Consider the following 12,071-nt stretch of genomic DNA (forward strand, 5'->3'; position numbering starts at 1 on the left):
ATGGGGGGTATTTCTTACCACCCAGTGATGACGCTCGGCTGTAAGACCTGACCTACTGACAGTGTAGAGACATCAGTGTTGAAACTTATAGTACCAATATCTCCGCCATCACAGCACATACCGAAGCTTAATTCAGCACACTGTCAGCTTTCTACCCGTATATATATCGCCCATCTCCGAGGACATGAAAGATCCTCTTTAACCCATTGTCCCGTTGGAGTGAGATGCACCAGAATTATTAAAATACTTTGCCCACATAATTCTGGTGCACCAAGGCAGGACCTAGTTGCCAGATCTGAAATCTGAACTGGACTAGGTTCAAGGCCACTTCTCTGGTCTGTATATTAAATATGACGGCCAGAGTCCCCATGCTGTCTGACCTTGGTTCCTGTCCCAATCAGCCCACTCTTTTAAAAAGTGGGTGCAGAAAAAGCAGTGTGGCTTCTTGGGGTTAGAAGTAATAGCAGGTGCTACAAGGCCATAAACCCAGGGGGACCCTATGCCACTATTCTAATTGGCACAATGTAGGAATGGGACCTCGTTACAGATTTTGCTTTTGGGCCCTGGAGCGTCAGGGTACGCCTCTGGTCGGAAGCACATCTCCTCCAGTGAAGAGGGGATCTGGAAGCAGTATGGGGGTGCAATTATATCTGCAATTATTCTATACTAACCATGGTTGTCACATGTGAAGAGCTGAATTTGTGTTTTACTTTATTTTCTTGTGGCAAAAATTACAGGAATTTTTTTTTCTATTATTACCAAAAATAAAAAATAAAGAAAAGCAAAAACCACTGTAGAAAAAAACCTAAATCCAGCCTAAACCATCCACCCAATATAGCTCTAAAGAATAGATTGTTTTTACTCATTTTCATCATTTTTGCTGATCTTTTGAATCTTTTTTATGTGACTTTATTTATTTTGCATTAATGAAGATGTTCATGTGGCAATGTCCCTTACAAATACTTGGATTGTCATAAAGAATATCTCACCTGATCTTTCTAGAGCTTTATTTCCAGGTTGTTGTAGAATTGTCCAAGTCTAACATGAAGAACCATAGAGACAAAGGGGAAAGGAGCAGGGACTATGCATTTCTAGAAAGCCTGAGAGACTCCGTGACAAAAATATAGCTCTGAATTACTATTTCCAGCTACACGAGGAAGAGGTGGACAGGAAAACTAACAAAATGTGCCAAACCGAGGTGCTAAAAGGAATAAAGGCGAAAACATACATGCCAGGGGAAGCAAAGAGTGATTCATGTGTCCCCTCATATGGTATTGGTTACAGAATTTTGGCAAAACACAGATGTAGTTTTCCTCTCTTTGGGCAAAGAAAGCACATAACCTCATGGGGCCACAAAGTGTATAATTTTTCCGCAGTAAAGGAAAGCACATAACCTCATAGGGACACAAATTGTATAATTTTTCTCAGATGTTAAGGATGCTGCCCTCTAGAGGGCGGCATACAGAGTGCACTGTTCTCCTAATTACATCCTGGAGAATAGATTTGCATATTTTTTACCCAGAATCCCTAGCGGAGCAGGAATGACTTGTAAGTCTCCATACTGCCTATGTAGGCACACACTCTCCCTGATGTGTATGATTATCCCCTGACCCTGGTCTATAGTCTCTCACTCTGCCAAATCAGTATCCCTACGCTATGCTGAGGAGGTCCAATAGGCCGAAACAGCGCTGTCCATAGCTGGGAATCTGTTCCTTTTGGAATAGAAATACTAATTTGGCAATTCTTTGACAGTAGACTTTTTAACCGAGTCATGCATGATGTTAAGGATGCTGCCCTCTAGAGGGCGGAATACAGAGGCACTGTTCTCCTAATTACATCCTGGAGAATAGATTTGCATATTTCTTATTTTTTCTCAGTGAAGGAAAGCACATAACCTCATAGGGTCACAAATTGTATAATTTTTTTTTTTTTAAATGTAGATTGTGAGCCCCACATAGAGCTCACAATGTACATTTTTCCCTATCAGTATGTCTTTTTGGAATATGGGATGGAAATCCATGCAAACACGGGGAGAACATACAAACTCCTTGCAGATGGTTTTTTGCCCTTGGTGGGATTTGAACACCAGAACTCCAGCACTGCAAGGCTGCAGTGCTAACCACTGAGCCACCGTGTGGCCCCTAAATTGTATAATTTTTCTCAGTAAAGTACCGTAAAGATAGTGGTGCTGCCATCGACCTATTACGAACACGTTATTTAATTTATTTATCTCTCTTACTTACATAGAGCCATCATATTCCCCAATGCTTTAAAGATTTTATCAATCACTGTCCCATATAGGGCTCACAATCTACATTCCCTATCAGTATGTCTTTGGAGTGTGGCAGGAAACCGGAGTACCTGGAGGAAACCCAAGGAGAATATACAAGCTCCTTGCAGATGCGCTATCTAAGCCACTTCTGTAGAACGTGCTTTGGTTTAGACAGAGTAATGTCATGTCACCAAGGTCAGAATCTATGTGTCTGCATACACCTCCAATATGACAGCTATGGATTTTTGTCAAAACATTATCACCTGACAAGGTCTCATGAAAACCTTTAGTTACAACATTTTTTCAGACCCAACAAAGGCTCAACCTTCCCTGAGGCGATTGTTCTTGTTTATTGGTGAACAGAATCCGTCTTTGTGCAATGCACATGAGGATGATTTATGTAATGTTGTGAAAGTAATAGAGCAAAGGTGACAATAAGTATCCGAGCTGAGGCTTCCATGTCAGGCACCTTATATAATAATGTGTCACTGCACTACATGGTAGAACAGGAAATGTGACCACAATCGGGCTGATCCTAGTCAGTGGTGCACCTATAGCGGGAGCAGGTAGTGGCGAAATGGATCAAATGTTTGGAAAGTTTTTGGTTTTCCGGACTAATAACACTGATAACCATGCTAAGGATAGGGTGCCAATATAAGGTTGGTGAAGGTTCAACACCTAACACCCATAATTGATCAGTTGAATTATTATCAAGTGGAACAGGATGCAAACAGCTCCATTCTCTGTGTAGTGGCCAGACCAGGTACTGCAGGCAATCTCCCATTCACTTGAAAGGGACCTAAGCTGCAATGACTCTTTTTAGCCACTACACTGAGACCAGAGCCGTCTGATATCCTGCCACACCATTGTCTCTGTGTACACCCAATGGGATTTCTCTCCAATCAGCCCAATCTTACGTATATGGGAAATGGTTGGCATAATACACACATATATTATGCACCAGAACACAATGCAGAAGAATGTAGGTCTCCATCTTTCGGGTCCCCATGCAGACCCAAACAAAAGAAACCCAAACACTGGTGTGAACTTACTGCTATTAAAAATTTCATGTAGTTTTGGAAAAAAAAAAGGAACGTGTGAACCCAACCTTAGGCCGTGGATGGGTTTCTAGCGTATCCCATCCCTACTTTTCTGGAAAATACGTTCAGCGGACACACAGCAATTTCCAAAACCAATGCAGCATGTCAATGATGTCTACAGAAAGGCCACCGGTTTCCCTATAGGTATAATAGAAGCAGAAAGTCCGCGGAGGAAACCTCCGGTGCAAAGTACTGTGGGACGAGCCACAATGCGTTGATGACGTGCCTTTTCCCACAATGCTTTTTTGCTGTGGGACGCTATGTGGAAGAAGAGGAACCCATAACAAAGACATCTCCTCCATTATGGTACTGAGTTTTGCTATCCAAGGCGGGCGGTCCACCATGGACTCTCCTTGGCACCAGTTTTCACCACTCAGTAAAAGGGGATGGAACCAACCAGCGGCCTACTTGGTCTCTATGGTCTCTGTGTCTATGCATGTCCAGTATTCAAGTGACTAGTATTTATGCAGCCAGCAATGTTTCCTGGCATCTTATAGTACACAAATAAGTCAGGACTGAATGTTCTCCCAGAATATGACTTGACTGTAAGTGACTTTTAACATTCGCCTGGAATAAGCAGCATTAGAAAGACTAGAAGGATCTGGTTTGTATATACGAGTACTGAGCAAACACTATAATCAGACATTGGTTGCCGTATCTGAAATGTTCTAGCTGCTTCTTGCTAATAAAATGACAACGAACAGAAATCAGGACAGTTTGTTCCGCCGCGCTGACAACCCTATATTTATATCTGGGCGGCACATGGCGGGCACAGGCCATAGAGCAGATGTGATCCGGATCATTAGGAGCACTTAATGAAGATGATTTTATTACTCGCATTTCCTCAGGGTTCTGTCCATGTTGTTTCCACCATTCAGGGGCTATTGTAGTCTCCTAAACACACAAAAGCACTTTTTTTTTTACTTGTTGCTTTCTTTTTCTTTTAACTCCTTAATGATCAAGTCATATTGTGTTTTTCTGTAGTCGCATATCAAGAACTAGAACTTTTTTATTTCTCCATCAATATATGTGAGGGCTAGTTTTTATGTGGGAAAAGCTGTATTGTTTAATGGCCCCATTTCAGGGTACATATATCTCAGTGGTGTAAATACCGGGGTAGCAGCGGTAGCGGCAGCCACAGGGCCCAGGACATATTTTAATTTTTATTTTTTTTTTTAATAAGCTATGTGCTGGAGTATCCCCAGCAGGGAACGGGCCCTATTTACCTACCGATCCCCGCTCCTGTTCATGGCTGCCTGAGCTTCCCCTTCTGCAGAAGTGGAGACGGCTGTGAACAGGCGCTGGGAATGGTAAGTAAGGCTGCTAGCCCGGGAACCCCACAAACATTGCTATTAGTGGCATAACTAAAGTCTCGTGGGTCTGGTTGCAAACTTTTGTCTGGGGCCCCCTACCCCCTTCCTAGAGTGAATTCTTGATAGTGGCAGTTACGGGCACTGAAGCGATATCTCAGATACTTGAAAGGGATAAAGTACCCACAACTGCAGTTATCAAGAATATGGTGAGTGAGCAGCGCAGCACCTGGCATATATACAATACTGGGACAGTATTTCATGCTCCGCAGTGGACCCCACACAGTATTATGTGCTCCACAGTGGCCCCCAAACAGTATTACATGCTCCACTTTGGCTCACACACAGTATTATGTGCTCACGCTGTGTATACACTTCTGAAAGCCGAACACTAAAGATCTGATGAAGGGGTGGTGCCTGTGGAGTACCAAAGGACCCCGAAACTCGTTATCTTAAATAAATCACTTTGTTGTTACATCAGCATACCAGCATTTCGTTCCACCGATAGGAGCGCAACACCGGTTCCTCCATTTTGAGGGTATATCCCTCAGAATAAGTTGCATTTAAGATAGAATAATAAGAACGGTAATTTCACCCCTGTCTTTTTACACTTTAAATTTTGCTCCATTTACCATGCAGTTTAACTCAACACAAAGTTGTTGTTTTTTCTACGTATTCTAGGCAAATTGGGGTCATTTGAGCTTTCCCACCCTCAACCCTAGGAGAGCTGAACCTGCCAACAATTGATCACTTATACCATAGACTGCATTACTAATACATCTAAGTCTATTGTAAAACCTCTGACCTACTAGTGAGACTCTAGGCTAGCAAACAAAGCACTCCAACAATCTTACTCCATGGGGGGCTGTTCAGAGCCCAGGACTGCCATGCTGACCATGGCATCAGAGGGGTTAAATGCCCATGATCAGAGATGTCTCTAATCACAAACACAGCCATTGGGTCTCTTCCCTGTAAAATAGCAAAAACCTGACAGCTATCGTGCCTGCTCCGCATCTGGACAGGCGGCATATTTAAAACCTCATTGGAACGCAGGACGGGGATACTCGGCTTGTAGAGTATATTTGTATTTATGGTTTCTCACTGGCTCCTTGAAGCCTACTCTGAGTGTGTGATGCAAAGTATACATTTACCAAAGTCAACGTCTACTTAACTACGCTTGGCAAGGTTCATGGATCAGCCGGCTGAAAAGATCAGTCATTAGGTCTTGGATAACCATGAAAGAAAACCATTGTAAGTTATTACGCAACAAAGATCAAGCTTAGGGTCACTGAGCTGTACTGGCCAAATAATATTAAGATGGCTGTATGTATAGTGTAGTGGTTGGTTGATGATGATCATTCAACGCCTATTTATACGCAATGACTTACTATTGACATACGGTATAAAACAAGACAGCAGCTATCTCCTCTGACACCTCCAACTATGTACTCTTGGATTGCCCCAGTATTCATGTTTACGGTCCTAAGAACAGACACCACTGACTGCACTTATATTTCATGAGTACATCACAAAATGTCACATCTTAGATCCTGGTTTTCTCTGAAGTAGGTGAACCATACAATATACCATACATAAGTCTCTGTTCACACTAAGTTTTGCCAAGTGCATGCACCAAGCATATTTATAGGTGCCCTATGCCCCCAGTTTAAAGTAAACTTTTCCTTTTTTTTTTTAAAATAAATCAATAGTGCGGGTAAAGGGAACAAATGTTGCAATATACTTCACTAAAGAAAAGTGCCTGTGACTTTAACTATTACTTCTGCCTTTGCTAATCTCAATGAATTTATCCAAAAGTCTGCACCCAAATCCGATCAGTTTACAGTGAAGTCTATGGAGATGAGATGGGGGAGGAAGAGAAGGAGAGAGACAGAGATGTGAGGCATCTACAGCATTAAATGAGTGATTTCTGCCAGAAGACTGGATAGTAATTCCTAGTAATCCAGCTGTTTTTGTCTTTCTATAGTGCAGATGTCTCTGCTTTGAGGATCTCTTTATAGATCCTATGGAGACAATGGAGCACAACATACAAATTTGGGGAACAGATGTATATCGTAACAACACCCCAAGGATATATAACTGAAATGTTACTGTATATTAGGACCGCAGAAGAAGTCACCTAGACATGACATGTAGGGCCAACGTTGAGGGGGGTTCATACTGGGCTATTACCCAGGGCCCTCATCCCCAAAGAGGCCTTCAAGATCCGGAGCACCAGGTTTTTAGCCTGAAGGCTTGAGTCCCGGGAGCTCCACAAGTGTATCGGCATGCTGTGCTTTGCTGTGTATACCTATACAGCTGAAAAGTTCCTCCTCTGCCATAGAAGACCGACAGTAGACCACGGGAGGTCGCGGCGCAGGTGGCATTAGATGGCATCAGTGCATCGTGCCACCTGTGCCACTACTACTATAAGGAGGCGCTATAATAACTGATGAGGGGGTACAAAAATCTATTAGGTGGTACAAAGGTGGTTGTTTGAATTGTGTGTGGGCATAAGAGGGGTGGTTGTTACTGTTTTTGGCGAAGAAAGGGGCGTTATTAAAGGGGATGCCACTAGAAATATGATGGCGTTGTTGGTATATCAGCATTTGGGGCCCCGCTTTTAATTTTGCCCAGGGCCACAGTTTGTCTAAAACTGGCGCTGATGACATGTCTCTTTTTACTGAGTCATGTGCTCTTTAGTCATGTTGTGGGGGATCCCCTGTTATCTTAGCATAATGAGTTTTAGACTATAATCCATTTTAGGCAGAATATCCTGTTTTAAGGGAGAAATAAAAAGCACTTTTTGGTTTAACATTGGGTTGGTACATACACATACTACACCTAGTACACATACTAACCTAAAGTTCAGGAGTTTGCTTTTTTTTCAGTTTGTTTGTCTTGCTGGTGATATGGCAAACCCTTATCAGGAGACATAAACCTAGACAAATGGTTAAACAATACCAAAGCATTTTCAGAAACACCCTAAAAATCAGCTAACAGGAGCGTACAAGGATTTGCGTTCCTTTTGGAAGTCCAAACAATCGAGTTTTAATCCCATCTCAAGGATCCTAGCTATACTGCTATTTTATGTAAATTGCAGATAGATTGTAAATTGCTATAGAAGAGTGCTCTCACTTATCTACAAACAGGTCAGCTAATTGCAGTTTGCTGATAAAGGCTCAGACAGGGTCTCCCTATGTAAACCCAATGCCTTGTTCTGCATCTATATTACATTTCTAGTAATCATAATAAATAATCTCTCATGGAAAAGTCTATATTGTGATACTTCATAGTGCCCTGTTAAGCAAGCTGGCAGGTCCTGGCTGTATTATACAGCCGGCATCCACTGTGTATGGAGAGAGCTCAGATCCTGAGCCCTCGCCATACATCCCCATGCGACAAATTACGTAATAGTAGGTAATAGGGGTTACAAGCACTATTACAGGGAGATCCTACAATATAAAAGCTTGATCAACTGTAACACATTACATTTGGTGTGCAAGATCACTTGCTCCTGTAGATTCTGGGTTGTGGGTAAAACCATTAGGGAGTTCTACAGAATTAAGGATCATGTGAATAATGTCCAGAAAAAAAATAAATAATTTTTTTTACACCAGTGGCAGAGATCTGAAACGCCTCCAATCCCAGGGCCCAGAGCAGGTGATTTCAATATGAAGGTCCTGCAGAGAGAAGCCCACTGGCTCTTCCTACCGAGCACCATTAATCCTAGAAGCCTTAACAATATTTTGTATGCCTGTTTTCTCTAAACCGGTCTATAATTGTAACTATGCATGTCGTGATTGCAGTTTATATTTATATATCTGTTCTTGGTCAGGTCTTTGATTCTGTATAGACCAAGACATAATATAGAAGTATCTGGTTTCTTTGTACTGGAATAATTCGGACTCCCTGTCCATTGTGGTTCTGTCTGCCTCCTACTACCCTGCTATTTTACTCAGAAATGAAGTGGAAAATGCTCTTTGAGAGAGAGGAGAGGGGAAGGGAAAAAACAAAACAAAAGAAGCATTTCCGTGTTTTTTTCTGCAGGTTTTATTTGCTGTGACTCGCTCACAGATCATTGATGATCACTGGGGGGTTGCAGAGGTAATCCAACCTATGATCAGCTTATTATAAGTGGACAGCTAGAATCACATGTTTTCGATGGTTTTTAGGGATAAATACAATAGAAAGGAGAACTGTAGGTCTTTTATTTACGCTTTTCCTTCTTTTCAGAAGTGATTGGTGGAAAAATAAAATCATAAAACCCCCAGTATTACACTAAGTTCACACTAGCATTCAGCTTTCCGTTCCACGGGTCTGCTAGGGGGACTCAAGAAACGGAAACCTAATCTGCTTAAAAAACTGTTACCTGCCTAACCCATTGATTGTATTGTTCCACCTGAAGCATGCAGAGATAGAAGCCCTTTTCAAGAGGATTCGAGGACAGAATCCCCAAACGGAGACTGGGTGCTAGTAAGAACCTTAGCCTAAGGCCTGGTTTACATCTGCATTTGTATTCTGTCTGGGGGAGCCCACATGAGGAACACCCCCCCCCCCCCCCCCGAACAGAATACCGAAAGCAAATGCAAGCGGTGTGCACGGACCCCTTAGATTATAATGGGGTCCACGTGTTGGCTGTGCGCTGCCCACACGAATCCTGGGCAAGAAAGTAGATTGTGAACTACTTTCCTGTCTGCATGATCCCTGCGGAGATCTGGCAGCAAGCACACGGACCCCATTGTAGTCTATGGGGTCCATGTGCTTTCACTGGCACACCGCTTGCAGTTGCATTCAGTATTCCGTTCGGGGAAGGGGGGGGGGGTCCTCATGCTGACTCTCCCGGACAGAATCCGAATATAGATGTAAACGAGGCTTTAGCGAGTCCTGCATTAAGCTATATATCTATCTCTGGCATATATACATGCATGTTTCTGTCCAAACAAAGACAGAACCACCAAAAGAAGGGTGCCAGCCTCAAGGTATGAGTCCCAATATACAAAAACAGCCGCCATTTTGTAGAAAGTAGTGACAGTTGTGGGTTTAGTGTATTTTTGTTTGGGGCAATAAAGGCACAATTTTCTCTACTTTCCACTGTGTCACCTATTTTTTTGCCCATGTATACATAATTCACACAGTTATTTTATACCGAATATCTATTAATAAGAGGTCAAAAACAAACACAGATTTCCAGGGGTCACCACATTTATTGAACAGCAGGAGATACAGATCTGCTATTAAAGTGCATAGTAAACAATACAAAAATACATTTTATGCAATTTTTGAAAATACAATATCTGGAGTGCTAACACTACTGGTACTGATACTGGTTTCCAATACTACCACAGAGAATCTACTATGGAGAGGCAGAAGACTTTATCCTTCTACTGGAGTGTTTCTTTTATGGTGCAACATAATATTTTCAAGCATAACTAAACTTTCAAGCAACTTTTTAGTCTCCGATAATATTTGCACCATTAAATACCCGAAAATATACATTTTATTAACAAATTTTGGCTCCTTTCTGTGAAATCCTGCATTTCTTTATGGTTACCCTTGCTTCTCTATTGAGAACCGTACTGAACAGGCTTGTGCATATTACAGCGAATATAACGGTCACTTCAAACAGTTCTATCTCATGCATTATAAAATGGCGCTGGTTGGAGACAGTCGGGATTGGGATACTTATATGCTATATATTACGCAGCTGCATACAAATATCCCAATCCTGAATGTATTAGCAACCAGTGATCTCTCTGGAAATAACATACATAAAACTGAAACCTTCGTGCCATATGAGAGAGGAGAACGTGGCCCTCCCCACCCTTACTTTCCCCGCATTACACTCACATGCCCGTACACCATGAAAAAGGGGACGGCTCAATAGAGAAGCAAAAGGGAAAGAATAAGGAGTTGTTTGACCAAAAAACATTAAAAACCATAGATATTGACTAAATTGTCAATCTCAGGCGAGGGACTACCACATATTAGATAAATGTACCCTAATAGGACCTATGATAGATTGCCGTCTGACAACCCGTTAAATACTCATAGTATAAGGTATATACGGTATATAATAAAAGGTCTCCATACGTCAGTCAGTAAATAAGATGTTGCCAATACAACTATTTGCTCTCAAGAGACAATTTTCCAGTTCTCTATAACTAAGGATAAACCGTATCATTCAATACTATGCAACGCAACGCCACAGGCCAAATGCAAAGTTTGAAGAATAAGTCCATGTAGCAGAATATATGCACATAGACTTTAAGGATGTGACTTTAAGATTTCCATGGAGGACTTATAAGCTACCTGTGCATTTCTGGACTGCAAATCCTGTATATTAATATAAAGTGTCATGTACGTCCCTCCAGTGTATAAGATACAGGCTAGTGAACGCTCAGCAGGGCTGTGGACTACGCGTCAGAGTTGGGGCCAATTCTGGGTGGAAAGAAGTTACAGACTTTGGCTTCAAACTATGGAGTCCTTGTTCAAAGTGCGGATCAGTGAAAATAGTACGCCAGACATACAGAATGTTATCCATGCTTCTCACCAACCCATACCTTAATGTTAATGGAACGAACTGCAAATACAGACAGGTATAGGGTCTGCTCCGTATTTTGCGTTTCTTCACCACGGCTCAGACACACAGATGCAAAAATTACAGCTGTGTGTATGAGCCCATAGAAATACAAGTGACCGTATCTGCAATTGAGGTTCCATCAAAAGTACAGTTACGTGAAAGGGCCTAGAATTCTATTATAATATGATATTATAAAGTGAATTAGAATTGAATTTGTTGAGTATTTACCATCACAGGAATTCAGTCTATGGCTTTTCAATGAATTACATGAGCTTGAAGACTTCTAACCACGGTTGTCAGCCATTTATGGTGTCGTAGTCGCAGCAGAAAAATGGAATTGGTGGTTTGCCTTACCGACTAGAGATGAGTGTATAGTATTCGAAACTCTAGTTTGGAATACCTCGCTCCCATAAGAATGAATGGAAGCGGCCGAACACCAAAGGGTTATGCGCCAGCCGCTCTCATTCATTCCTATGGAGCGAGGTATTCGAAAAAAGAGTTGCAAATACTATTCACTCATCTCTATTACAGACTCCACAGACCTGCTGCTCCGAACTAGTGGGAAGGTTAAAGAATAGAAAGTATAATAGAGGAATTTTATCACACCTTGTACTTTAGTTTCTTTGTGTACACGGCATGAAGGTTACCTTTTTTTTTTTTTTTTTGCAAAAATTGGGGCATGACTAGAGGAGTGATGGAGCAGCCGGCAATGTAAGATTTATGATCATTTACACGTTACTGATGGCAATAATGCCTGAGACCTATACCACCTGTGCATTGGTATACCTGCAGATATCAATATAGGTGCA

The sequence above is a fragment of the Leptodactylus fuscus genome, chromosome 2, assembly GCF_031893055.1.
Source record: "Leptodactylus fuscus isolate aLepFus1 chromosome 2, aLepFus1.hap2, whole genome shotgun sequence".
NCBI lineage: Eukaryota > Metazoa > Chordata > Amphibia > Anura > Leptodactylidae > Leptodactylus > Leptodactylus fuscus.